Raw genomic sequence first — 18,067 nt, 5'->3', positions numbered from 1 at the left:
ATATACTAAATATTCTGCTCGGGGCAAATTCTTTACATGTTACCACAGTTCTAAACATTCGTGTCTTTAAACAATAAATATTTGGCGTTGTACAGGAATCGTCAACAGTATCTGATGTCAAAACATTACGAATGAGGGGTTCCCACTAGTCCATCATAATCCCATGTCAATTCCTCATTCAAGACCCGGACCGCCTCATCGTAAATTTCGTTACCTCCCCCTAATAAAGGCCCAGAAGGAAAGGAGCAGAGCCAGGTGTGGAAGATAGAAAGACAGGATAAGAGATGTTTGTGGGTCGTAAATGGGCACGGTTACCAGCTTCGGCCGTCTAATCATGATCAGGCCAACGAACACAAGAACCAGTATAGCAGGACTGGCCTCAGGCTGGGGAGGCAGTTCTTGCCGAGTCATGCTGCTACAGCGTTGCTGGCCTAAGGTGCACGTGTCACTAGCAAGGTGAATCGCCGGCTAAAGCCTACGTGTCCTTAAATGAAAAGAGGTCATTGCGTGTCCATTGACTATGTGAGGGCAAGGAATACAAAATGGCTTCCGTGTCTAAGATGGATGCCATGGGTAGAACAGAAATGTGTTTGTAACAGGAGTGCTCTTGCTCGTAGCATAGCGAAAACACCAGGATATACTAAATGGATCATTTGCGATTCACTGATACCAAAATTATGTATTTACGACAATGTTACAAACACGAGTAAAATCGTCACGGAACCTCAGACCTCCTTTTGCCCTTACATAGGCAATTACTCAGTCTATATCAGAGTCAGAGTCTAATTCTATGCTCATTAGGTCAGTGACATGTTGTATCATCATCCTGTCTCGTGCCTTTTCTCCTAATGCAGGTGGTTTTCTGAAACAGGTTGCAACACAGAGACTACACAGAGCGGGACCACATTGGATAATAAGACAGCACGAGAACAGAAATACTAGGATGACACCAATGACCATCAGAACCTTCCATCCCCACGCTGATACCAGAGTCCAAAACCACTCCATGAAGGACCAGTTTCCCTTATCTACGTGTATAGAGTCGGAAATCTTGTGTAGCTTAGAGATCGCTTCATAGACTGTTGGAGCATTATTTGGAATAAAGACACAGCAGCTCGATTGGATCATTCTGCATACCCCACCTCGATCTGCAAGTATTACGTCTAGAACCATACGGTTCTGCAACGTCATGAGACGATCCGCCTGAAGCTCAGCTGTTAAGTTACTAAGGGCACCAGCAGTTTCCGTAATAGTAGATTCAACTACCCGTGTTAGTTGACGTAGATTTCTACTATTGGCCATAGGCCCCCAAAACGGAAGGAAACCTTTGAAAAAGTCTCCAGCTTCTTGACCAGCGGTATCTTCCTTGCTGAAGACACCTCTTGCTACTCTGGTCTTGTGATAATCTGAAGAAGCAGTGTATGTCGGAGGTAACAATCGAGCAATATAACATGAACCTGAAAAGTCAGCAGGCAGCCATGTATATGCTCTGTCCTGACAGATGAAGTAGGTACCCCTAGCAGTCAGAAAGGCAGGGGAGGAGTTAGACGGAAATACGTAAGTCTCAACGCACTCACTCCTCCCTAGCTGAGCTCTCAGATTTCTCCCATTTCCTTGCAAACAGACCTGACCTCGGTGAGGCACGACCCAAACTGAAGTGGAGCTTTTACGCTTGCTTTCTCCCAAACTAAGGCGATACTCTGTAGAGTTCCAACTCAAATACACCCGTAATTCATCTCTAGGGTAAGATGGAGTATTATTGACGTCTCTAATCATGTCAATAATTCCCTGGACTAAAGCTTTGTTGGCTGAGTTGTATTTAGTGGACCGTGGTGGACGCGGAGGATAGGTCTCAAGGGCATATGAAAAAATGGTCTGAAAGGCCTGAAATGATCCATTGTAGCTAAAAGGCAAGACTAGATAGGGAATGCCTTTATCCATAGTGTGAGGTATGAAGCCACACACCCAGCAGTCTGTAGTATTAACTACCAGTTGGTGTTGATGCAAGAGCTGTACAAATGTATTGTTAATAAATTCTGAGCGTCGAGCTTGTTCGTGTTCAGGAAATGAGTGAAAAGAATGCATAGAAGAAACCGTAGAAGTAGTAGGATCAAGGGGAGGTACTGTAGTTACTGGCATAAAAATCAAATGTACACCAAAGACGATTCCACCCACCAACGTTATCAAAACGATTAAAAATGTTACTGCACATTGCATTAGAAAGCATTTGCTGTGAAGTATTCTGTACAGTCTATTTCTGCGAACATAAATTACATTTTCTCGTTGCAGCTCAGGAAGCTCCATCTTCTATGACCGTTCGCGACCACTGATGATGTGTACGTAGATGAAAATGCCTCTATCAGCCCTGGGAGTTCCCAGAACTAACAGAAAGATCGACCTTGTGTCTGACCCCCGCAGATTCAACTAGGCACACAGCCACGACCCTACGGCTACCCAGACGGCAAGGCAATTTTAAAACAAAAAGAAACAATACAAAGTATTAGCAAACTTCCTGGCTGGAGGCAATGTATAGAAAATTCAAATCTGAAAATAGGCAGTTTCCTGCTTTATTTGTCCATATTGCGAGGTCGCAAGTTGTATCTCAGTTTTGCAGGAGCTGTCTGATCTGGAAACAATGTATTTTCAGCTGACGTTGCAATGTTCACGTTTTCAGATGACAAATGTTCTTTTGGTGCAGATGGCAAATGTTCGTTGGGTGTGGATGACAAATGTTCAGGGTTCAAAAGAGCAGTTTCAGGAGGAGAGTCAGAATTTGGTGAATCCGTGATCAGTTCTGCATCGCTGAAAGGTATGAACCTGGGGACTTGTTCCGTTTCAGAGGCACCGATTCCTTTCTTTACCCAGTTGTCGTAAGGAAGTGGCAAAGGCACACGTTTGACATGTGTCGTATGGATCCAGTTCTTCCTTCCGGCCACACGAATAGCAGTTCTCGTTGCTAGCAGGACTTGGAAAGGGCCAATGAATCTGGGCTGAAGATTTTTCGTTCTTGCAAAATTTCTAATGACCACCTGATCACCCGGTTTCAGCTGATGGCCTGGACTCTCCGGTGGCTTTGGCAATGCATCGAAAACCTGTTGGTGAATAAGACTCAATTTAGCAGTCAAGTCGAAAAGGTAATCAATTAACATTGGGTATTCCAGCTGCTTGAATTCTTTTGGTCCAGGTACCCCCCAAACATTTGCAGGACGACCAAAAACTATTTCATAAGGACTAAGCCCTACTCTAGAATGTACAGTTGCTCTTGTTGATAACAAAGCCAAAGGCAATGCGTCTGGCCAGGACAAACCCGTGGATGCTTGTATCTTAGCAAGTTTCAGTTTAAGGGTGCCATTGTAACCCTCGACTAAACCCGCGGACTGGGGATGATTCGCACTATGAAACTTCTGTCTAATCCCTAGGCCGGCACACACACTCTGCATAACTTTCCCTACGAACTCACTTCCGTTATCTGACCATACAATCCGTGGCATTCCGTATCTGGGGAAGTATTCTTTAAGAAGAATTTTGGCAGTGGATAAGGCAGTATTGTCTTTTAGCGGGTATGCTTCGATCCATCTGGAGAAAGCACAAACTACCACCAGGACGTATTTCAGATTATTACAACGATCCATGTGAATGAAGTCTAGCTGGATCACTTCAAAGGGGCAGGAAGGAGGAGCGAAATGACCTGCAGGTGTGGGGATTCCCTTGCCAGGATTATGCATCAAGCATACCATACAATTTCTCACCACTCTCTCTGCACACTTACTAATCCCATCATTCTTCCAGACCGGAGCCAACATCTTACAAATCCCTTTTGAACTGATGTGCGCTGTTCCATGTGCCATCGTCACTACTGCAAGCACATACGCATCAGGCAACATCCAACGCTGTTGTTCCGACAAGTCAATCCAACACCCACTCAAGTCCAATTTACCCGTGCTCTCTCTCCATGCAAGTTTTTCCTCCTCAGTCGCCTCTTTCTGAATTTCCTTCACGCTTTCCACTGTGTCCTCACACATTCCAGACTCAGAAATCCATCTTGCAGACGTTGCAACATACATTCTACTCATCATATTTCTAGCTGTCTGTTTTGCAGTCTCATCAGCAAAAGCATTCCCACGACCAACATCATCCGTGATTGCTTTATGAGCACTGCATTTCACAATCGCAACTTCAGTCGGCAAGGTTAGAGATTCCAACAAGTCATTAACTAGCTGACCATGTTGAATCTTAGTCCCATGGGACGTAATGAAACCTCTCTCTTTCCACAAACGGCCAAAACTATGGGCCACGCCGAACGCGTACTGGCTATCTGTGAACACATTCACTCTCTTTCCCTTAGCTAAAACGCACGCTCTTGTTAGCGCGATCAATTCTGCAGCCTGGGCAGAATTCTGACTCACTCTTGCAGTCTCCACAATCGTACTCAGAGTCGTTACTGCATAAGCAGCAGTCACATCACCATTCTCTAATTTGAAGCAAGACCCGTCAACATACAACGTGCCATCTGGATCTGATAACGGAGTGTCTTTTAGATCAATTCGTCCTTTTGTTTCTTCCTCAGTTTTGAAATAACAGTCGTGTGGTTCGGAATCACTCGACTCTTGGCTAGTCGGCAACAATGTTGCTGGATTCAATACATTGCATCTTTTGATCTGAATATGACTAGCTAACAGTGTCAGTTCATAACCTGATAATCTAGCACTGGTAAGGTGTTGCGTCTTGGTTCGGTTCATGAGTGTATCCACCGCATGAGGAACCATAACCACTAGCATGTTGTTCATTACTAAACCAGCAGATTGTCGAATGGAAGCTGCAGCTGCGGCTGTAGCTCTCAAGCAACTAGGCAACGCTCTAGCTACTGGATCTAATGTTGATGAAAAATACGCACAAGGGCGTTGTTTATCACCAAATTTCTGCGTCAACACACTCAATGCACAACCTTCTCTCTCGTGGACATAGAGCGTGAATGGCTTACTGTAGTCGGGTGTACCCAATACAGGTGCTGAACACAGTGCATTTCGCAATTCAGAAAAACTCTGCTGACATTCTGCAGACCATGGTACCGGACTCGGAACACCTTTCCCAGTCAAGGCTACCAATGGTTTTGCTAAAAGAGAAAAATTTGGGATCCATTGCCTACAATATGAGGTAATACCTAAAAAGGCACGTACTTCTCTCTGCGTGCTAGGAACATTCATCTGTGTAATTGCTTTTATTCTCTCTGGGGTCAACTTCCTTCCCTCCTTTGACAAGAGATGACCTAGGTAGGTCACTTCTTGGCAGCAGTATTGCATTTTTGAAGGTGACACCTTGTGATTCAAATTTGACAAATGATGCAATAAAGAAATCGTAGCTGTTTTGCAAGTTTCCTTGTCATCAGCAGCCACTAGAAGATCATCAACATATTGTATTAAAGCAGAACCAGGAGGAAGTACGAAGGAATCTAACTGGCTTTTTAATGCTTGACTGTAAATGGATGGGCTTTCACAATAGCCTTGTGGAGCGCGTTTAAACCTGAAGCTTCATCCTCCTAGAGAGAAACCGAAGATATCTCTGCTTTCTTCGGCTATCGGAATGCTGAAAAAGGCATTTTTCAAGTCGACAACCGAAAACCATGCTGCTGTAGCAGGAATCAACGTTAACAATGCAGTAATGTCTGGAACCACAGGAAACTGTGGAATCACAATTTTATTAACCTCTCTGAGATCAATTACAAACCTATATACTGGAGGTTTTGTAGGGTCAGTTCGTTTCAAAATAGGCAGTACAGGACTATTACAGACATTACCTCTAGTTTCTTCTATAACGTCTTTCTCAATCAGATCATGCACTATCAGTAGGAGCGCACGCTCACCTTCACTAGAGATTCTGTATTGTGGAATTCGTGGAAGTTTGACATTTGCTTTCAAAGTTACTACATAGGGTGGAATTTCCAATAGACCTACATCATTAGGACCAGTCGCCCAAAGAGTATCAGGGAGTGAACGCAGCTCTGGTGGGAGCGCATCCATCGACAAGTACATCGGAGAGATTATTCTTTTACCCAACGTAAGCTGTACTCCTGCTGGAGAACAGTACAATGTCGCGTACAGGCGTTTTAACAAGTCTAAACCAAGCAGATTTTCGTTACAACCTGTCGTCAAAATCAGGGGTGCTTTCAATTGACAGGGTCCAACAGAAATAGACAAAGGACCAGAAACAGGGTTATGAACAGGGGCGCCCGAAAAACCTACTGAAACGTTTGTTGAGCCAGACAAAGGTGCGCCAGGGAGTTTCGCATGTATGATAGAACTTTTTGCTGCACCAGTATCCAACAGAAACGGTTCGACTATACCTGATGCTGCTACTGCGACATAAGGCCCACTCTGATCTACTGGAACTGATACTACTCCCTCTCTTTGTCCATGGCTGTCCTAGTACTCACTTTGCTGAACTTCCTCACTAGCTTCATAATAGTCTTCAACATGATACTGTGGAGACCTATTCTGTTGGGCAGATTGTCCATTTCGCTGGTCGAAATAATTAGAAGGGCGATCACTCGTTTGCGGAGGCATAGCACCTCGTCCTCGACCTCTAGAGTTTTGCATGGAACTACCACGACCTCTCTGAGCTGCCGCAGCATTATTTTGTGCCCGAACTGGACACTCATTTTTGTAATGACCTTCCACTTTGCAATAAGCACATTGATTCCATTGGTATTGTGGCCTTTGAAAATTATAATCCGTTCTTTGATATGACCCTTGCTGCATATTAGTCTGATTCGTGCGAGGCGGATAAGCTTGCTGTAAAAGTACTTTAGTTTTTAAATCTTTCGTCTTTTTATCTGATTTTTCTTTCTCCTCTTTGTCCCTATTTTCATAGTACTGGGCAGTCGCAAGTATTTGCGCAGTCGTAGAGACAGCCCACGCACTTTCAGAATTATTTAATTTACCACTAAGTTCTGGCAACAGATTGTGCACAAATTTATCAACAAATAATCTCTGGCCTCCTTCTGTGCTCATATCCTGACCACTATGATCCACGAAAGTCTCCTCGAATCGTGTGAAAAAGTCGGAGACGCTTTCGTCTTTCTTCTGTTTGCACGCGGACAATTTGTCCCAGTTAACGCGCAATGCTGGCATCAGGGTTTTCATTAAATCGATTATTCTACCAGGTAAATTAGCAATTAAGGGTTCAGGTTTAGAACCACCTATTTGTTGACCATCCGCTGCAATTATAGCTGCCCAGTCACCACCTAGGGCAACTGGATGATTCTCTTTACGAATTTTAGCCCAAATTGGTTGCGGTACTACATTACCAAATAGCAGATCTATGTCAGCAAGATTCAATACACAAGCGTCAACTGTTTGAGCCAACTCTTTGTAGTACCCTGCAGGATTTTTACGCGGATCTGGCAAGGCCTGTTTCACTGCTAATACTTCAGCTCGCTTCCATGGAATATGTATCCATACTCTCTGGAATTGGGCCGGAGCGGCTGCGATACCAAGGTTTACATTAGCTTGCACAGCTTCACGCCAAATTGGTGGAACCTCTCTCATTGGGTATTGACGATTTTGTTTCGTACTACGTTTCTCTAACTCTCTCGGTGAACGAAGGGATGAGTCGGTCCTATAACTTAGAACCAGTTCCATCGCTTCTTTTATATTTTGTCCAACTATCATACCTGCAGCAAACTCTTTCTGAACATTAATTAATTCTTCTAGATTTGATTCAGGGTCATCCTCTTCCAATTCCTCACGTAGAAGGAAACACATTTCATCGAACACATATCGTTATGTCGGTTCATTCCATTGCATAAATGTATCTAATACATTTTGTACATTATATCGTCCAAGTTTTGAAACCCATCTAAGAGCAGTCAAATCTAATATTCCTCTTTCTTCAGTACTGGGAAGCTGACTGCGTCTCTGCACAGAGTCAGAGGTAGGAGTCTTAATCAGAGTTTTATAGAAGGGGGATAGAATATTAGAGACAGAATCAGTGATTCTCCGACGAACAGAAAGTGGAGTCATAATATTAGCAGAGGCAGTAAATAGAGTAGCAGTTGGAACAGATAGATTAGGAACAGTAGGAGTAGCAGGAAAAATAGCTTGTGAACTAGCAGGTGTGAGCGACACAGGCATAGGTAAAGAAGCCGGCAACCCTAGAAGAGGGGTTGTCGAAGGAACATTAATATTGACCACAGGAGGTACAGGAACTTGATTCAGGGGAGCGGGAACAGGGACACCAGGTTGTCCAGCAACCGGTAATTGAACATTCGGTATAGGTGGAGCCGTAGCACCCTGTGCATACGGTGGGGGTGATCGTAACAAATAAGACAACAGGGGATCCTTTTCGGGGTCCTCTACTATCTTAGCCGTACTCGATGGCAAAGCAGGATAGCACTTGTCTATCGCTAAATTACGCTCTCTATGGGCCACCTCCATCGCTTTCTCAGACTCGTTGAGTTGCAGCTGCTTAGCAGACTGTTCTAAAGTCAACTCTTGCTCTTTCTGTTCTTTCTTCAACTTTTTAATTTCTCTCTGTTTAGATTCTTTTCGCCAATAACGGAAAGAATCAAACATTGCCGGCCGGGCTTTCTTCTTAAACAACCTTCTTTCTAGATTATCGAGAACTTCAGGTTCAAAACTACCATGTAGTGGCCAACTAAGGACACCATCTTTCTCTGTGAAGCGGATCCATACCTCGTTATAAGAGATAGGGCCCACACCAAATTTGCAATATAGATCATAAAGGGGAGTTCCAATCGGAGGAACCAAACACGAGTCCTCCAACTGGGAATCACTGTTGCAACTGAAACAAGACAACATACAATTTTTCCGACTTACCATTTTATAATCCGGAACACAAAACAAACGAGACACAAACAGAAAAGATGCGCACTCGGACCAAGAACTTAGGCCTACCAGAACTGACAAATGTATCGATACCTGAACTGAACAGAATGATTATCGTAACCAGGATAACCAGTGATAATCTTACAGAACTGAACTGAACTGAGAACTAAAAGGATTATCCAAACAGGAGCAACCCTCACAAAATACTTAACTGAGGCACTGAAGACGTCACCAAGGAGAAACCCGTCACGTCTCGCCGTACTAAGGACTGCACCTCGGGTCCAAGACAGGGCGACGGTCAAGGCAACGGACCACTGCAGCCGTCTGAACGGGAACCCTCGCGGAAGAGAACGTCGGGGCCACTTTTGCGATATGCCGGGATCGATGAAGTGGGGCGCCTCCCTCTGAAATCTTCCCACGAAGCTCCTCGAACTCTTCAGGCTTTTGGACCGGTACCGAATGACGTCGCCCCACGTTGGGCGCCAATTGGAGTTCTGGACTTTTTGGTTCCGTCCAGAGTTGTCAGGGAAAACACCCGAAGACCCCGGAGTTCAACCTGTCTCGGTGCACAAACAAACAGAAACACGGGCTTCTCGATGGTGGCGTCAAAGACCAAAGGTTTATTACTGCAGGGACACAGAAGTCACAGAAACTGCACACGGGCAGTGTCTAGGAGCCTGTTCAATTTGTACGAAGAGGGTTGTTCCTTATATACTAAATATTCTGCTCGGGGCAAATTCTTTACATGTTACCACAGTTCTAAACATTCGTGTCTTTAAACAATAAATATTTGGCGTTGTACAGGAATCGTCAACAGTATCTGATGTCAAAACATTACGAATGAGGGGTTCCCACTAGTCCATCATAATCCCATGTCAATTCCTCATTCAAGACCCGGACCGCCTCATCGTAAATTTCGTTACCTCCCCCTAATAAAGGCCCAGAAGGAAAGGAGCAGAGCCAGGTGTGGAAGATAGAAAGACAGGATAAGAGATGTTTGTGGGTCGTAAATGGGCACGGTTACCAGCTTTGGCCGTCTAATCATGATCAGGCCAACGAACACAAGAACCAGTATAGCAGGACTGGCCTCAGGCTGGGGAGGCAGTTCTTGCCGAGTCATGCTGCTACAGCGTTGCTGGCCTAAGGTGCACGTGTCACTAGCAAGGTGAATCGCCGGCTAAAGCCTACGTGTCCTTAAATGAAAAGAGGTCATTGCGTGTCCATTGACTATGTGAGGGCAAGGAATACAAAATGGCTTCCGTGTCTAAGATGGATGCCATGGGTAGAACAGAAATGTGTTTGTAACAGGAGTGCTCTTGCTCGTAGCATAGCGAAAACACCAGGATATACTAAATGGATCATTTGCGGTTCACTGATACCAAAATTATGTATTTACGACAATGTTACACACACGAGTAAAATCGTCACGGAACCTCAATGTCATGTGTCATGTGTCATGTGGTGTCATGTGATGTCATGTGTCATGTATCGTCATGTGTGATGTCATGTTTCATGTGGTGTCATGTGGTGACATGTGGTGTCATGTGTCATGTATCGTCATGTGTCATGTGATGTCATGTGTCATGTGTTGTCATGTGTCATCACATGTCATGTGTCATGTGTTGTCATGTATCATATAGTGTCATGTGTCATGTGATGTCATGTGTCATGTGGTGTCATGTGTCATGTATCGTCATGTGTCATGTGATGTCATGTGTCATGTGTTGTCATGTGATGTCATGTGTCATGTGGTGTCATGTCATGTGTCATGTGGTGTCATGTGATGTCATGTGTCATGTGTTGTCATGTGATGTCATGTGTCATCACGTGTCATGTTTCATGTGGTGTCATGTGTCATGTGGTGTCATGTGTCATATATCATCATGTGTCATGTGATGTCATGTGTCATGTGTTGTCATGTGATGTCATGTGTCATGTGGTGTCATGTCATGTGTCATGTGGTGTCATGTGATGTCATGTGTCATGTGGTGTCATGTGTCATCATGTGTCATGTGTTGTCACATGGTGTCATGTGTCATCACATGTCTTGTGTCACGTGGTGTCATGTGTCATGTGTTGTCATGTGGTGTCATGTGGTGTCATGTGTCATGTGGTGTCATGTCATGTGTCATGTGGTGTCATGTGATGTCATGTGTTGTCATGTGGTGTCATGTGGTGTCATGTGTCATGTGGTGTCATGTGTCATGTGGTGTCATGTGTCCTGTATCGTCATGTGTCATTTGATGTCATGTGTCATGTGGTGTCATGTGCCATGTGGTGTCATGTGTAATGTATCATGTGTCATGTCATGTATCATGTGATGTCATGTGTCATGTGTTGTCATGTGTCATGTGGTGTCATGTGATGTCATGTGTCATATGGTATCATGTGTCATCACGTGTCTTGTGTCATGTGGTGTCATGTGGTATCGTGTCATGTGTCATGTATCGTCATGTCATGTGTTGTCATGTGATGCATGTGTCATGTGGTGTCATGTGTCATGTGATGTCATGTGGTGACATGTGGTGTCATGTGTCATCATATGTCATGTGTCATGTGTCATCATGTGTCATGTGTTGTCATGTGGTGTCATGTGGTGTCATGTGTAATGTGATGTCATGTGTCATGTGGTGTCATGTGTCATGTGTTGTCATGTGATGTCATGTGTCATGTGGTGTCATGTGTCATGTGGTGTCATGTGTCATGTGGTGTCATGTGTCATCACATGTCATGTGGTGTCATGTGGTGTCATGTGTCATGTATCATCATGTCATGTGATGTCATGTGTCATGTGTTGTCATGTGATGTCATGTGTCATGTGGTATCATGTGGTGTTATGTGTCATGTGTCATCATGTGCCATGTGTCATGTGTTGTCATGTCATGTGGTGTCATGTATCGTCATGTGGTGTCATCATGTGTCATGTGTTGTCACATGGTGTCATGTGTCATCACGTCTTGTGTCACATGGTGTCATGTGTTGTCATGTGATGTCATGTGTCATGTGGTGTCATGTATCGTCATGTATACTATAATCATCGAGCACTCAAAAAAGTCCAGTATTAGTGTTCCATTTATTAGTTTCTTGATTCTTGTCACAATTAAATCTTCATTGAAACAGTCCTCGTATTATTTTCCAACAAAACAGCAGCCAACGCACGTTTCGTCTGGTCTGATCTGACCTACGACTTCCTCAGGGCTGCAACCCAAACAAATTATAATAATAATAAGTAACCCAATTAATGTCTGAATATGACATATTCACATTCATCATCATAAAAGTAATAAACTAATTATTATAGTTGTGTCTAGAAAGAGTTATTTATATAGAGTTGTTTACTCGCCACATCGTCATGTGTCATGTGATGTCATGTGATGTCATGTGTCATGTGATGTCATGTGGTGTCATGTATCATCATGTGTCATAATGTGTCATCTTGTCATGTGTCATCATGTGTTGTCATGTGTTGTCATGTGTCATCATGTGGTGCCATGTGACGTCATGTGGTGTCATGTGGTGTCATTTGTTATCACGAGTCATGTGTCATGTGTCATGTGTTGTCATGTGATGTCATGTGTCATGTAGTGTCATGTGTTGTCATGTGATGTCATGTGTCATCACGTGTCATGTTTCATGTGGTGTCATGTGTCATGTATCGTCATGTGTCATGTGATGTCATGTGTCATGTGGTGCCATGTGTCATGAGGTGTCATGTGGTGTCATGTGTCATGTATCGTCATGTGTGATGTCATGTTTCATGTGGTGTCATGTGGTGACATGTGGTGTCATGTGTCATGTATCGTCATGTGTCATGTGATGTCATGTGCCCCCTTTTTGCCTTTTACACGTTTGTTTTTCTGCTTTCTTGTGCCTCAGTCTACCGAGGCACAAGATGGCTGCCAACACTTTCTGGTTTGGAGTATTGACAGACAGTTGACAGCCAATTAGCATTCAGCTCGTGCTCGGAAAGGTACAGAGTACAGTAATCTTACAGTAAGATCCTCTAGATATATACATTTTTTGACACATGACATATGACTCCACATGATACATGACACATGACACCACATGACACATGACACATGACATTACATGACAACACATGACACATGACATCTGACGATACATGACACCACATGTCACCACATGACATCACATGACACATGACGATACATGACATATGCCACCTCATGACACATGACACCACGTGACACAAGACACGTGATGACACATGACAACACATGACACATGATGACACATGACAACACATGACACATGACATCACATGACACATGACACCATATGACACATGACATCACATGACAAACATGACATCACATGACACATGACGATACATGATACATGACACCCCATGACACCACATGACACATGACATCACATGACAACACATGACACATGACATAACATGACACATGACATCACATGACACATGACGATACATGACACATGATACCACATGACACATGACACCACATGACACATGACATGTGATGACACATGACACTACATGACACATGACGACACATGACACCACGTGACACAAGACACGTGATGACACATGACAACACATGACAACACATGACACATGCTGACACATGACAACACATGACACATGACATCACATGACACCATATGACACATGACATCACATGACATCACATGACACATGACGATACATGACACATGACATGTGATGACACATGACACTACATGACACATGATGACACATGACACATGACATCACATGACACATGACGATACATGACACATGACACCACATGACACTTGACACCACATGACACATGACATCACATGACAACACATGACACATGACATCACATGACACATGACACTATATGACACCACATGATACGTGACACCACATGACACATGACACGTGATGACACCACATGACAACACATGACACATGATGACACATGACACCACATGACACCACATGACTGACAACACATGATGTCACATGGCACCGCATGATGACACATGACAACACATGATAACAAATGACACCACATGACACTCATCATAAAACATGACACATGACATGACACCACATGACACATGACACATGACAGCACATGACAGCACGACACATGACATCACATGACACATGACACATGACACATGACACCACATGACAACACATGACACATGACACATGATGACACATGACACCACATGACAACACATGACACATGACGATACATGACACATGACATCACATGACACTTGACACCACATGACACATGATATCACATGACACATGACATGACACATGACACCAAATGACAACACATGACACATGATGACACATGACACCACATGACAACACATGACACATGATGACACATGACACCACATGTCACCACATGACATCACATGACACATGACACCACATGACACATGCCATCACGACAACACATGACACATGATGATACATGACACATGACACTTGACACCACATGACACATGACATCACATGACAACACATGACACATGACATCACATGACACATGACACTATATGATAACACATGATACGTGACACCACATGACACATGACACGTGATGACACAACATGATACCTCATGACACATCACACCATGTGACACAAGACAGGTGATGACACATGACACCACATGACACATGACACCACATGACACATGACAACACATGACACATGACATCACATGACACATGACACCACATGACACATGACATGATACATGACACATGACGATACATGACACATGACACCACATGATACCACATGACACATGACATCACATGACACATGACATGTGATGCCACATGACACCATATGACACATGATGACACATGACACCACATGACAATACATGACACATGATGACACATGACACCACATGACACATGACATCACATGACACCATATGACACATGACATCACATGACAACACATGGCACATGACATCATATGACACATGACAACACATGACACATGACATCACATGACACATGGCGATAAATGACACATGACACCACATGACCCATGACAACACATGACACATGACATCACATGACACATGATGATACATGACTCATGACACCACATGACACATGACACCACATGAAACATGACACGTGATGACACATGACACCACATGACACATGACATCACATGACAACACATGACACATGACACTACATGACACATGACACTACATGACACATGACACGATATGACAACACATGACACATGATGAAACATGATACCACATGACTGACAACACATGAGGTCACATGGTACCACATGATGACACATGACAACACATGATGACACATGACACCACAGGATACAAGATGACACATGATGACACATGACATATGACACCACATGACACATGACATCACATGACATCAAATGACACATGACACGTGATGACTCATGACACCACATGACAACACATGACACATGATTGTTTGGAGAGTTTACAGACAGTTGACAGCCAATTAGCATTCAGCTCGTGCTCGGGAAGGTACAGATTACAGTAAGCTTACAGTAAGCTTACTGTGCTTGTACAGTACTCGTACTCTGCAGTTTTTGTAAAAAAAAATAATGGGGGGCCTTGTGGGTCCTTGTGGGATCCCTGAGCAGGCCTAGGGGGCCGACGGGTTTCTACCCTACCCCCTTTTTGCGTTCTACTTGTTTGTTTTTCTGCTTTCTTGTGCCTCAGTCTAGCGAGGCACAAGATGGCGGCCAACACTTTCTGGTTTGGAGTGTTGACAGACAGTTGACAGCCAATTAGCATTCAGCTCGTGCAGGTACAGAGTACAGTAAGCTTACAGGACTCGTATGGTACTCGTCCCCGTAGTTTTTGTCCCCCAAAATTTTTTGGGGGGGGCCTTTGGGGTCCTTGTGAAACACCCAGAGCAGGCCTAGGGGGCAGGGTGTTTCTACCCTGCCCCCTTTTTGCGTTTTACATGTTTGTTTTTCTGCTTTCTTGTGCCTCAGTCTACCGAGGCACAAGATGGTGGCCAACACTTTCTGGTTTGGAGTGTTGACAGACCGTTGACAGCCAATTAGCATTCAGCTCATGCAGGTACAGTAAGCTTACAGGACTCGTATGGTACTCGTCCCCCGTGGTTTTTGTCCCCCCAAAAATTTGGGGGGGGCCTTTGGGGTCCTTGTGAAACACCCAGAGCAGGCCTGGCACATGACATACCCTGCACATGACACATGACATACCCTGCCCCCTTTTTTGCATTTTACACGTTTGTTTTTCTGCTTTCTTGTGCCTCAGTCTACCGAGGCACAAGATGGCTGCCAACACTTTCTGGTTTGGAGTATTGACAGACAGTTGACAGCCAATTAGCATTCAGCTCGTGCTCGGAAAGGTACAGAGTACAGTAATCTTACAGTAAGATCCTCTAGATATATACATTTTTTGACACATGACATATGACTCCACATGATACATGACACATGACACCACATGACACATGACATCACAACACATGACACATGACATCTGACGATACATGACACCACATGTCACTACATGACATCACATGACACATGACGATACATGACACATGACATCTCATGACACATGACACCACGTGACACAAGACACTTGATGACACATGACAACACATGACAACACATGACACATGATGACACATGACAACACATGACACATGACATCACGTGACACATGACACCATATGACACATGACATCACATGACAACACATGACATCACATGACACATGACGATACATGACACATGACATCACATGACACCACATGACACATAACATCACATGACAACACATGACACATGACATCACATGACACATGACATCACATGACACATGACGATACATGACACATGACACCACATGACACATGACACATGACATGTGATGACACATGACACTACATGACACATGACGACACATGACACATGACACCACGTGACACAAGACACGTGATGACACATGACAACACATGACAACACATGACACATGCTGACACATGACAACACATGACACATGACATCACATGACACCATATGACACATGACATCACATGACACATGACATCACATGACACATGACGATACATGACACATGACACCACATGACACATGACATGTGATGACACATGACACTACATGACACATGATGACACATGACACATGACATCACATGACATATGACGATACATGACACATGACACCACATGACACTTGACACCACATGACACATGCCATCACATGACAACACATGACACATGACATCACATGACACTTGACACTATATGACACCACATGATACGTGACACCTCATGACACATGACTCGTGATGACACCACATGACAACACATGACACATGATGACACATGACACCACATGACACCACATGACTGACAACACATGATGTCACATGGCACCGCATGATGACACATGACAACACATGATGACAAATGACCACATGACACTCATGACACATGATGACACATGACATATGACACCACATGACACATGACACATGACAGCACATGACAGCACAACACATGACATTACATGACACATGACACATGACATGTGATGACACATGACACCACATGACAACACATGACACATGATGACACATGACACCACATGACAACACATGACACATGACGATACATGACACATGACACCACATGACACTTGACACCACATGACACATGACATCACATGACACATGACATGTGATGACACATGACACCAAATGACAACACATGACACCACATGACACATGACATCACATGACAACACATGACACATGACATCACATGACACTTGACACTATATGACACCACATGATACGTGACACCTCATGACACATGACACGTGATGACACCACATGACAACACATGACACATGATGACACATGACACCACATGACACCACATGACTGACAACACATGATGTCACATGGCACCGCATGATGACACATGACAACACATGATGACAAATGACACATGATGACACATGACATATGACACCACATGACACATGACACATGACAGCACATGACAGCACGACACATGACATCACATGACACATGACACATGACATGTGATGACACATGACAACACATGACACATGATGACACATGACACCACATGACAACACATGACACATGACGATACATG

The sequence above is a fragment of the Lissotriton helveticus genome, chromosome 3_2, assembly GCF_964261635.1.
Source record: "Lissotriton helveticus chromosome 3_2, aLisHel1.1, whole genome shotgun sequence".
Taxonomy (NCBI): Eukaryota; Metazoa; Chordata; class Amphibia; order Caudata; family Salamandridae; genus Lissotriton; species Lissotriton helveticus.
Note: the sequence above shows the minus strand (reverse complement) of the source record.